This window comes from Onthophagus taurus, chromosome 5 (assembly GCF_036711975.1).
Source record: "Onthophagus taurus isolate NC chromosome 5, IU_Otau_3.0, whole genome shotgun sequence".
Lineage (NCBI taxonomy): Eukaryota > Metazoa > Arthropoda > Insecta > Coleoptera > Scarabaeidae > Onthophagus > Onthophagus taurus.
Window position 1 is genome coordinate 1,847,793 of NC_091970.1, and position 13,976 is coordinate 1,861,768.

General features: G+C 31.7%; 1 protein-coding gene across 1 annotated transcript in view; it reads right to left on the reverse strand.

Annotated features, from left to right (window-relative positions):
• Positions 1-13,976, reverse strand: part of LOC111422275 (serine/arginine-rich splicing factor 4-like) — a 62,290-nt gene that overhangs the window by 41,194 nt on the left and 7,120 nt on the right. The window lies entirely within an intron of this gene.

Genomic DNA, 13,976 nt, shown 5'->3' on the forward strand with positions numbered 1-13,976 from the left:
GACCGCTTGGTTTAAAACAAATAAGCTAGAGGGCGTTATCTGCAGCGGTTACATATTTTTGTGATTTTTGAAAAAAAGTTAAATGGAACGGTACTGTTTTCTTCACAGACCCTTAATCACTATAAAATTTGCTAAATAATAGTGAAAACCGCATCTCGATATCTCCATCCATTCTCGAATTATAGAAGAAAATGTTAAAAATTCGTATATCTTAATCGGATCAAGTTACCTTAGGAAACAAATTCTTGGAGGAAACAATTGCACAGTATATGTTCAGCAGTTTCTGACTCGTCGTTGCATAGTCGACAAGTTTGATCCTCAGCTTGTCCAATGTGGAAGAGGTGGTATTTTAGGGGCACATGGCCGGTCAGGTAGCCTGAGAGCGTTCTTAGATCCCCTTTGCTGAGGCATAAAACCTCTTTGGTTTTGTTTTGCGACGGAGTTATCATACTCTTCGCTTGTCTGTGACCTGGAAGTTCTTTCCAGCGTAAGGCTATCTTTGAAGCCTCTCAATTGTTGATTATTTGTTTTAGATGGCTTTTTTGTAGTCCACATCCAGGTTGGGGTCCAATGAAGGGCGTGTTTGCTGCCTCTTTGGCCAGCTTGTCGGCCTTCTCATTACCCTCAATGTTGCTGTGACCTGGAACCCACCATAGGGTAACATCATTGCCCCTAGCGAGTTCTCTCAGGTTGTTGGTGCACTCTCTAGCCACACGTGTAGGTCTGAATTGCCTTTAAGGCGGCCCGACTGTCTGTGAAAATGTTTATGGATGCACCTTTTTGTCCCTTCTGTAGGTTCAAAGCGGTGCAGAAGTTTATAGCAAGAACTTCTGCTTGGAAAATTGTTAAGTCCGAGCTGAGGGGCAATTTGATGTGGCTATTTGGTCCACTGATGCCCATGCCTACTCCAGATCTTACTGTCTTTGAAGCATCGGTGTACCAGGCTAGGGCTCCTCTTTTTAGTTGAGGCCCTCCTTTCAGGTCAGGTCGTTTAGTCTACGCAATAGATAAAGGGGTGAAAGCAATGTGGGTTTTGCTCTAACCAAGAATGCATATTATGCAAGTTTACACCAGCTTGTGGACAGATGCTTCATGCATCCATAGCATTTGTGATAAAAGGATTTGTCCAAATCATATTTAAAAGTCAATGATAATAGTGCAGTCTGTTATTATAATCGGTATCTGTTAAGGCCTGATGTAAAACAACGTGGTGAAGATATTATTCTCTTGAGGAATCCAGATTATGTGTGAACTCCATGCATTGCGCACCAATGTGGTTTACGAAGTCATAGGGATGTCTGAATGGGCTACATGTTGCCAGTTTTCCGTAATCACTAAATCAATCTTAAAAACACTTCTAGAGAAAAATGTCTTTCTTTGTCGTAATTGCATTGCACATTTTTGCCACGCAGTTGCATCGTATTCGAAACATTGAAAATAAATCATCATACGCTCTATCAATCATACGCTTCTGCGTTGATAAATGACATGTTTACAGTTACCATGGTTATGTGATTTGTTTTTATCAATGAGGTAACTGGATGCGATTGATGGCACTCGAGTTTTTAACATTTTCTTCTATAATTCGAGAACGGGTAGCGATATCGAGATGCGGTTTTCACTAAAATTTAGCAAATTTTAAGGTGACTAAGAATTTGTGAAGTAGATAGTATCGTTCCATTTAACTTTTCTTCAAAAATCACAAAAATATGTAATCGCTGCAGATAACGCCCTCTAGCTTATTTGTTTTAAAGCAAACGGTCTTACTGAAAATATCTTTAAAAAGAGCATAAAATGCTCTTTCAAACAACACCAAAAATATTCAAATCGGTTGAATGGTCCAGGAGATATTAAAATGTAAACATATGAAAACGCATTGGCCTCCCCCTCCCTTATTATGACAGATATGAGAAATATCGCAAAACAAAAGCGATGCGGTATTATCCAAGCTATTAAATGATGTTGTCAAAATTATAGCTCATCGTCTAAGTTTCTGAGATAGCGGCAATTTTATGTTTCTCAATGGCAGTTACGCCCCTAGCGGTCGAATTACGAAGTTCAAAATAATTTCCAGCTATTTCTCTTGGTCACTTTGCTTATAAAGATTTTTTTCCCAAACCTCTAGGCCTTACCGTTGTCGAGATACAGCCGCTCCGTACGCTTAACGGGACAGCCTGTATACAGGTGTCTCACGTAACTGGTTCGTTAAAACTTTTTGAAGCTACAGTTTTTATAGCATAATTTAAATAAATTAAACGATGAACTGTCAAAATGTCTTGGCCTGCTAACAAAAACACAAACGGGCTTTGGGATTTTATGTCTGATTTTGATTAATTTACCAATATCAGGGAAACTACTATAAATAGGTATAGGAATGTTTATAGATAATTTGTAGAGAATTAAATTCCCTTTCTGATAGGGTAAAAAAATACGGGGTATTCCATTTAAAATTTTCGACTTTCTAGCCATTGAATATGGAGAAACGGTAATTCAATTTTTGACCACCCTGTATAAGTATAAGTATATTCTGATACAAGAAATGACAATCTATTTGGCAACATCTGAAGAGTAATCGTGCCAATTTAGAGGTTTTTTTAATGAACGTTAACTGAGATATAAGCTTTTAAAGAGCATGGTGAAATTTGCTAAAAAAAAGCTTAAAATCAAAATAACTCGAAAACAAAAAATGGTAGGTACCAATATCTTTTATCAAAGTCAACATATTTTTTGATGTATAATTGAAAGGTGTAATAAAAACTATAGCATTCCATTTAAAATAACGAAGTTGTGGTCTACTTCCGGTAGACCGGAAGTGGTGGCCATCTTGAAAATATTTTAGATTGAAAGTTTAGAATGAACAACCCATGCTACCAAAATTTCAAACCTCTACGAATAGTGGAACCTAAAGAAGTGCTAACGAACCAGTTACGTGAGACACCTGTATATTTAAAAGCTTGAATGCTATAGTTTTTATTACACCGTTTAATTGTACCCCATATCTCAGGCAATGTTCATTCAAAAAAGATCTACATTGGCACGATTACTCTTTAGATGTTGTCAAATGGATTGTCATTTGTTGTATCGGAGTATCTGATACAGGTGGTCAAAAATTGAATTACTGTTTTCTCCATATTCAATTGTGAGGAACTTGAAAATTTTAAATGGAACGCCCCGTATTTTTTTAGGCTATCAGAAAGGGAATTTAATTCTCTACAAATTATCTATGAACATTCCTATACCTATTTATTGTAGTTTACCTCATCGGTTCTTTTATTAGAAAGCTATGGAATTTTGACAGTTTCTGGTCCATGTTTGTATTATTGTCATTGAACATTAGGCTGATCTATGAGGCAGATTATTCCAACGCTGATATTTGAAATTTATTTTGTATCGATGGCGAATGTAGTAAACTTTTGGACAGAATGTGTCGAACACATAATGAGATTATGTGGACATAATGATTAGATCTTTTCTTTGTTATTTTTGGTAAGTAAAAGCTAGTAAACTAAAAGATTAATAGTACAAATAATAATAGAAATAAATTAAACGAAATTGGCCTTCTAATAAAATACAAACGGTTTATTGCATTCCCTGCATGTTTTGATAAATTTCCCAATATGAGAGAAACTACAATAAATAGGTATAAGAATGTTTATAGATAAATTGTAGAGAATTAAATTCCCTTTCGGGTAGGCTAATAAAATATTGATCGTTCCATTTAAAATTTTCGACTTTCTTGCGATTAAATATGGAGAAATTCAATTTTTAACCACCCTGTATAAGATACTCTGGTACAATAAATGACAATCTATTTGGCAACATCTGAAGAGTAATCGTGCCAATTTAGAGGTTTTTTTAATGAACGTTAACTGAGATATAAGCTTTTAAAGAGCATGGTGAAATTTGCTAAAAAAAGCTTAAAATCAAAATAACTCGAAAACAAAAAATGGTAGGTACCAACAACTTTTATCAAAGTCAACGTATTTTTTTATGTATAATTGAAAGGTGTAATAAAAACTATAGCATTCCATTTAAAATAACGAAGTTGTGGTCTACTTCCGGTAGACCGGAAGGGGTGGCCATCTTGAAAATATTTTAGATCGAAAGTTTAAAATGAACAAGCCATGCTACCAAAATTTCAAACCTCTACAAATAGTGGAACCTAAAAAAGTTCTAACGAACCAGTTACGTGAGACACCCTGTATATTTAAAAGCTTGAATGCTATAGTTTTTATTACACCGTTTAATTGTACCCCATATCTCAGGCAATGTTCATTCAAAAAACATCTACATTGGCACGATTACTCTTCAGATGTTGTCAAATGGATTGTCATTTGTTGTATCGGGGTATCTGATACAGGGTGGTCAAAAATTGAATTACTGTTTTCTCCATATTCAATTGTGAGGAACTTGAAAATTTTAAATGGAACGCTCCATATTTTTTTAGGCTATCAGAAAGGGAATTTAATTCTCTACAAATTATCTATGAACATTCCTATACCTATTTATTGTAGTTTACCTCATATTGGGAAATTTATACAGGTACTACAATAAATAGGTAAGTATAAGAATGTTTATAGATAAATTGTAGAGAATTAAATTCCCTTTCGGGTAGGCTAATAAAATATTGATCGTTCCATTTAAAATTTTCGACTTTCTTGCGATTAAATATGGAGAAATTCAATTTTTAACCACCCTGTATAAGATACTCTGGTACAATAAATGACAATCTATTTCACAGCATCTGAAGAGTAATCGTGTCAATTTAGAGCTTTTTTGAATGAATGTTGGTTGGGATATGAGATTTTATAGAGCATGGTGAAATTTGCCAAAAAAAACTTAAAATCAAAATAACACGAAAACGAACGATGCTTCCGGTAGACCGGAAATGGCAGCCATCTTGAAAATATTTTAGATCGAAAGTTCCGAATGAACAATCCATGATACCAACATTTCAAAACTACACGAATAGCGGAACCTAAAAAAGTTTTAACGAACCAGTTACGTGAAACATCCTGTATATGTGTTTCTAAATGAATATCGTAGTATTTATTACATGAAACTTAAAACCATACTACAAAGCGTTAAAACCGCGATATTCATTTAGAAACATCCTGTATAAACAATAATTTCCTCTCAAATCGTCAAGGTCGCTTGCGAGCGAGGCGCTAGAATCCTGCAAGGTTTGAAGCTAAAGTTTTTGTATCTTCATCAAGATTTTCATACATCAGCATGAAATTATTAACTTTGGAAGGTATTAGCCAAGTGACCTTGGCGAAATGAGGCGAAATCGTTCCTTACATATTTTGATAAAGGTACAAATCTGTCATAAGAAGATATTTATCCTCAAATCGCCGAAGTCGCTCACGGGCGAGGCGCATTATTTGATAGATCAACTCAATTTCGTCAGTTTTAGAGACCTCGGCGATTTGAGGATAAATATCTTCTTATGAGACACTTATATCTTTATCAAAGCATACAGGCTGTCCCGTATCTTCCGCATCAGAGCATTATACGGGATGATTCGGGACAGCCTGTATAAGGAACGATTTCGCTTCAAATCGCAACCTCACAGCAACTCAACCCGAAACCAACCCAACCAAAAATTGTAATTCAACTTTAACACGTAGTTGAGTTGGGTTGGGTATCTATAAATTAGCTTCAATTCAAAGCAAACTTCAAAGCAACCCATTCTATCCTTAACTCATTAACAGTCAATAAAAATATTTTATATTTAAAAAAAGTACCAAATGCTTTCGTAGCTTGGGTTAAGACATATAGCTAATATACATTTCGCACCAAGCAAAGTACGTTAAAATCTACAATCCCCAAATGAGGATCGTGGCAGCTAGTGGGTTAATGTAAGTCAACTACAAAGCAAGCTAATCAAGCTGGATAGGAAGGTTATGGATAAAGAAGGAAGGAACAAAATCAAGCATGGGCAAGTGGTGAAAAAGTCATGGGAGGTTTTTAAGCGTGAATGGAGAAGAGTGATTGAGGGATGTCTGCGCCAGGAAGTGTTTCTCGAGGAGTGGAAGAAATACAGGGTTCTGTGGCTACTGAAACCACAGGGCTGGGTCAGACCGATTTATTTGGCCTTCGCCATAGAAAAGTGCAGAAAATTTTATCGTTCATAGAGAGAGAGGGTAGGATATTGTTGAGGAGAGGATGGAACTGTACAAGCTTTATTGAAGCAAGGTTTTTGGAGAGAATGGGTTCTCCCGGCTGCTAAGTTTATGGAGAGCGAGAATGCAAAATACTGGATAAGCAAAGGATGTCTGTAAGACTCCATATTTTGGTTGTGCGCAATAAATAACTGGTTCAGGAGAGTTAGATAATATCAAGGAGTATGTTCAAAAAGCAGTATGTTCATATTGGGCAAAATGTTTTTAGCTGATTCCAGAAAAGTACAGGGTGTCTCAATTTCGATGTCCGCATAGGCTATCTCCGAAACTAAAAGAGATACAAAAAAAGTAGCTTACATGTCATGATCTCAAGTGAGATATGTGCAAAATTTTCAGTTTTTGCCGATAGGGCGAAAACAAAAGACGATAGCTGTTCGGAGTTTTCGGCATTAACATTTTCTCGAAAAACGAGATCATGACATGTAAGCTGCTTTTTTTCTATCTCTTTTAGTTTCGGAGATAGCCTATGCGGACATCGGAATTGGGACACCCTGTATAGTTTCCGATATTTCTGGTGGTTTTTATGACTTAATTGCAATCCTATAACGAACAAAGACGGGGTTGTAAACAGGTGGTTTATAAACCCTAAACTCTGGCGTTAAACCACCAGAAATATCGGAAACTATACAGGGTGTCCAAATTTCGATGGGTTTGCAGGATATCTCAGTTATTATGTAAGATAGAAAGTTGCGGTTTTCGCGAACCTTAGCTACTTTTTTGTGAAACTTATAATGCCGCAAACCAAATTTTCATAGACCTCTTCGTTTTTGATATACAGGGAGTATTTCAAAATTTCTCCGTATCTCGGCTATTCGGAAACTTAGTAAAAAAGTAAAAACGGGTTCTAATAGATTTTTTCACGGAGAATCCAATGGTGCACGTAAAATTTTTCTAGTCATCACGGTTTTTGAGTTATAAACACAACTTAGGTTTTTTTTAAATGGAACCACCTATATTTTATTTTTTTATTGAACTTTTTGAAATACTCCCTGTATATCAAAAAGGAAGAGGATGAAAATTTGGTTTGCGGCATTGTAAATTTGGACACCCTGTACATAATTCAAAATATTTTTTTTCTTTTAATTCTTTTAATAGGAATATTCCATCAATTAATATAGTTTGTACAAAGATAACGAAGAGTTTACATAAAACCTAAATAATCGAGTTTAAATTCCAATTTGTATAAACACGGTGTTGTGTTAAGTTCTGTTTTAATTGTTGTAATAATCAAGAAAATAGAATGGTTTTAAACGAAACCTCTCCATTATTAGAAAAAAATAAACGAAGCGGTAAGTTTATTAATTTATCATTGATCACATTAAATTTAATCGCGAATCTGATACGGTTAAGGTCATTTTCAATCGTATTTTTGCGATGCTTTATTAACCCCAATAAACTTAAAGAAATCGCTCCATGTGTAATAATTAATAATAAACACATTGTTCGTCAATCAACTATCGGATTAAGGATATATTGTAAAGATACTCGATTGTGATTTATTTAGTTACGATTTACACCTTTATCGCTGTTTTTATCAATTTGATTTTTTCAAAAAAGAAAATTATTTTTATTTTTTTTTATTTCGAACCGAGACGATAGATAATAAACACATTTATTTTATAAAAACAAAGGATCAATAAACTTTGTTTTTGTTTTACCCAAGAAATTAAATTAAAATTGAAATAAATTACGATTTAAAGTAGGTAGTTGAAATTGATATCAAAAAAAAAACTGGTCCGAAAATATTTATAACAACAATCTAGTGTTTAATCCAATGTTAATTCAATGCCATTTAAAAAGCAACGCATAGAAACCAAGGTTTAAACTATTTTATTCTTTTTTTTCGTAATTCCGAGCACGGAAAATACAAAAAGGATAATGTTTAAATCGTTAAGATCGTTGTAACGATTAAATTAAATAAATTTAGTGTTATTTTATTTAAAAGAAAATTTAATTTGTTTCGTTTTTATTAATCTTAATTAAATTAAGAACACGTGTTGATTTTCTTTCAATTTTTAATTTTTCGTGACGGAATTGTTTTTAATGATCTCTTCGAAGATCACGAAGTTATTTTATTTGAGATGTATTTAATGTTTATTAGATGATTTAAAAATATTAATTGAAGATCTTTCGATTTTTTTTTAAAAACCCGGATATCATTGTGTTGCATTGAGAAAAATGTTCATAACATTTTTTTAATAAAGAATTTAACAACCTTGTTAGGTTTGCCAAAGCTCAAAGTATAAGATGGATGAGATATATCTTAAAGATGAGTGAAACCAGGAAATACCAAGAAAGAGATATACCAAGAAATAGGGTAATAAATAAATGCAGTTTTTGAACTTCTTGACTTAAATAAAATACAGCAGGATGCACCATATTACTTATTTGTTGTCTCTGTTTCTTTGCTTTCTGCCAGGAATGATTTAAAAATGTTCAAGATTAAATAGAAATAATTTGATGGGCAAGGAAATTAATTTGCTAAAATGGCAAATGATTCAACAAACTTGTAATGCCTAATACTGCATTACTGGAAATGGCTATTGACATTAGCCGCTACAACCAGATTATCTATCAAAACTTAGTTATACATTAAACTACATTTCAACAATCGAATTAATAGTTTCTAATTAATTCTGATACCTGACTTTCACAATATTGATTTTTACAAAAAAAAGTCAAGTTCAAAATAAATACATCGATATAAAAACAATTTTTTATCGAGTTAAGTTTTATCAATTTGTATTGCATCACTATGTCTAATCTATAAGATCGCACTTATACATTCTTGATTTGTTCATCGTTGATGAATATTATAACTACAAAGTAGCTATAAGTAGATTAAATACAGACATATATTAAAATTACTATTATTACTACTTTCAGTTGTCAGTGTCAACATTAATTTTATTATTATATTCGTAATCTTCATAAAAAATCCTTTAAAATGAGTCCAAACTCGACATATTTGACTTTAATATTAATGGAGATACAATCACTTCCGGTTTGAAACGTCAACGTCAATTTTGACATATTTGTCATCTTCATTAAAAAAACTTTAAAATGAGTCCAAACATGACGTATTTATCTCAAAAAACAAAAAAGTTAGAATAAAAAACATTTAATCCGAAGTTAGCAACAATGAAGATAGCAATAAATATTAATACCAACCTTAATTTCTGATTTTTTTTATTATCTTCTTGTTTTTGTGGCAAATATTAAGACATTTTATAAAAATTATAAATATGTCAAAATGACATTGACATTTCAAACCGGAAGTTGCTTATATCTCGAATAATATTGGAATTAAACGTATCATGTTTGGACTCATTTTAAAGGATTTGTCACGACGATTACAAATATATCAAAATTGACATTCTTAACCGGAAGTTGACCATAACTTCATTAATATTAAAGATAAATATGTCGTGTTTGTACTCATTTTAAAGGATTTTTAATGTAGATTGCAAATATATCAAAATTGAGGTTGACATTTTACACCTGAAGGTAGTTATCATATAATAGACAAATGGATAACTTCAAGGTGTACTTTCATGATGTATTCTTTATTAAAAAAACCTTTAAAACGTGTCAAAACATGGTGCATTTATCTCAAAAAACCAAAAAGTTCGAACTTTCAACTTTTAATTTTGACATATTTGTCAACTTTATAAAAAATCCTTTAAAATGAGTCCAAACTCGACATATTTAACTTTAATATTAATGGAAATACAATCACTTCCGGTTTGAAACGTCAACGTCAATTTTAACATATTTGTCATCTTCATTAAAAAACCTTTAAAATGAGTCCAAACATGACGTATTTATCTCAAAAAACAAAAAAGTTAGAATAAAAAACATTAAACCCGAAGTTAGCAACAATGAAGACAGCAATTTAATTTTTAAATATTAATACCAACCTTAATTTTTGATTTTTTTTTATTATATTTTTGTTTTTGTGACAAATATTAAGACATTTTATAAAAATTATGAATATGTCAAAATGACATTGACATTTCAAACCGGAAGTTGCTTATATCTCGAGTAATATTGGAATTAAACGTATCATGTTTGGACTCATTTTAAAGGATTTTTCACGACGATTACAAATATGTCAAAATTTACATTGATATTCTTAACCGGAAGTTGGCCATAACTTCATTAATATTGAAGATAAATACGTCGTGTTTGTACTCATTTTAAAGGATTTTTAACGTAGATTGCAAATATATCAAAATTGAGGTTGACATTTTACATCTGAAGGTAGTTATCATATAATAGACAAATAGACAACTTCATGGTGTACTTTCATGATGTATTCTTTATTAAAAAAACCTTTAAAATGTGTCCAAACATGGTGCATTTATTTCAAAAAACCAAAAAGTTCGAACTTTCAACTTTTAATTTTGACATATTTGTCAACTTTATAAAAAATCCTTTAAAATGAGCCCAAACTCGACATATTTAACTTTAATATTAATGGAAATACAATCACTTCCGGTTTGAAACGTCAACGTCAATTTTGACATATTTGTCATCTTCATTAAAAAACCTTTAAAATGAGTCCAAACATGACGTATTTATCTCAAAAAACAAAAAAGTTAGAATAAAAAACATTAAACCCGAAGTTAGCAACAATGAAGATAGCAATTTAATTTTTAAATATTAATACCAACCTTAATTTTTTATTTTTTTTTATTATCTTTTTGTTTTTGTGGCAAATATTAAGACATTTTATAAAAATTATGAATATGTCAAAATGACATTGACATTTCAAACCGGAAGTTGTTTATATCTCGAGTAATATTGGAATTAAACGTATCATGTTTGGACTCATTTTAAAGGATTTTTCACGACAATTACAAATATGTCAAAATTGACGTTGACATTCTTAACCGGAAGTTGACCATAACTCCATTAATATTGAAGATAAATATGTCGTGTTTGTACTCATTTTAAAGGATTTTTAATGTAGATTGCAAATATATCAAAATTGAGGTTGACATTTTACACCTGAAGGTAGTTATCATATAATAGACAAATGGATAACTTCAAGGTGTACTTTCATGATGTATTCTTTATTAAAAAAACCTTTAAAATGTGTCCAAACATGGTGCATTTATTTCAAAAAACCAAAAAGTTCGAACTTTCAACTTTTAATTTTGACATATTTGTCAACTTTATAAAAAATCCTTTAAAATGAGCCCAAACTCGACATATTTAACTTTAATATTAATGGAAATACAATCACTTCCGGTTTGAAACGTCAACGTCAATTTTGACATATTTGTCATCTTCATTAAAAAACCTTTAAAATGAGTCCAAACATGACGTATTTATCTCAAAAAACAAAAAAGTTAGAATAAAAAACATTAAACCCGAAGTTAGCAACAATGAAGATAGCAATTTAATTTTTAAATATTAATACCAACCTTAATTTTTGATTTTTTTTTATTATCTTTTTGTTTTTGTGACAAATATTAAGACATTTTATAAAAATTATGAATATGTCAAAATGACATTGACATTTCAAACCGGAAGTTGCTTATATCTCGAGTAATATTGGAATTAAACGTATCATGTTTGGACTCATTTTAAAGGATTTTTCACGACGATTACAAATATGTCAAAATTGACGTTGACATTCTTAACCGGAAGTTGACCATAACTCCATTAATATTGAAGATAAATATGTCGTGTTTGTACTCATTTTAAAGGATTTTTAATGTAGATTGCAAATATATCAAAATTGAGGTTGACATTTTACACCTGAAGGTAGTTATCATATAATAGACAAATGGACAACTTCATGGTGTACTTTCATGATGTATTTTTATTAAAAAAATGTGTCAAAAGATGACGCATTTATCTCAAAAAACAAAAAAAGTTTAAATAAAAAACATTAAACCTGAAGTTGGCAACAATGAAGATAGCAATTTAATTTTTAAATAGTAATACCAACCTTAATTTTTGATTTTTTTTATTATCTTTTTGTTTTTGTGACAAATATTAAGACATTTTATAAAAATTATGAATGTGTCAAAATGACATTGACATTTCAAACCAGAAGTTGCTTATATCTCGAGTAATATTGGAATTAAACGTATCATGTTTGGACTCATTTTAAAGGATTTTTCACGACGATTACAAATATGTCAAAATTGACGTTGACATTCTTAACCGGAAGTTGACCATAACTTCATTAATATTGAAGATAAATATGTCGTGTTTGTACTCATTTTAAAGGATTTTTAATGAAGATTGCAAATATGTCAAAATTGAGGTTGACATGTTAAACCTGAAGTTAGTTATCATGTAATAGAAGTTTTATAACTGAAGTTAGGAACTTTTCCGCACTTTCTTTTTATTTTTAACGTGTTTTTTTGGATCATTTCACATTGATTAAAAAAAATCGTCGATTTTTAAGTTAAATATATTTCCATCAAGTGACGCCCATGTTTTTTCTTATGGATGTCTAGAAGCACTTTAAGCTCACCACGATATTCATGTTGCAAGCGAAGTCGTCTGTATCTTGATCTCATTTGAGGATAATAAGTCAATAAGCTGCTTCAAGCTGACTACAAAATTTTTCCTAAGTTGCTTCATCTTTGTGTTCTGTTGGAGTGAAGTTTATGATTTGCTGTTTAAATGCTTTATTGACACGTGGCTTCGCAATGAACTTGTTTCTTGAGTGATTTGGGAGCTCCTGGACAAGATTTTTCTGGTGGGTGGCATAAAAAATCTCCAACGAATAATTTTCTGCACATTTCACACATTATTCTGCCATTGCAGATTTGTTTTAACGAAATATTACAATTATCATCATATTATATTAAACCAAAAAATAATACCGTATTCAAAGAACTTATTCCAAAAATGGTTTAACAATTGTAATTGCTTAATCGCTTATAGCTTATAAACGGTTTAATTTGTGATTAAAAAGGGATTCGGAGCTGCGTCGGTTTGTTGATTTCGCCGGGTGAATACTAACGAAAAAAGTCGGTTATTTGTTATTAGTCCTCAAAGAAAGAAGGAACGAAGAATAAAAAAAACGGTAGTTCCTTTTTTGTAAACGCGACGTGGTTGTTGATTAACATACGTCCTCAACGGAACGAGGAAAAGACCTTCTTAGCCCCTGCTGAATCTTCTGGCGCCCGTTTTTTCATTTTCAATCGGACACGAAAGAAAGAACATTATAAAAAAAACCTTTTTGTTTACCCTTGACCGCAAAACATTCGTTCGTGATATGTTAAACGTATTAGATTCTATTGTAATTACGTATTCGAGTCAGAAAATATTTCCGAAATTTAAATTTGTTTGACCTTTTTTTGCAGTTTCCCTTTCCCTTTTTTTTTGTTATTGTTATAACTTAATTTTTTAAATTTTTAAGATTTTTTTTTGCGTTTACATTAACTTAACTTGGCCTAGATACTTCAAGAGATAAATCACGGAGGATAGATTCGCTGTTTTACATAGAATGGATCACTTATCTAGAATTTTTTTTTCTAATTCTTGAATACGTTTCAATGTCAAATATTTTTTTTAACTTGATGTTGAGAATCATCAATTTGAAACATTTTTCCACAAAAATGTTTTATGACACATTTGGCGTAACTATTTATTATACAAAAAGCGTATTAGTGATTTTATCAGCTGTTGGAGCCTCTTCACCTCTGAATGTTTGAAATAATTTCACGAAAGGTTAGGCATTCTAGAACATTGGCGTGGTGGCCACAAGAGGCGGAGGTGGAAGCCGCACGTTTTATAAAATTACCGTCCGGCTAATTAAGC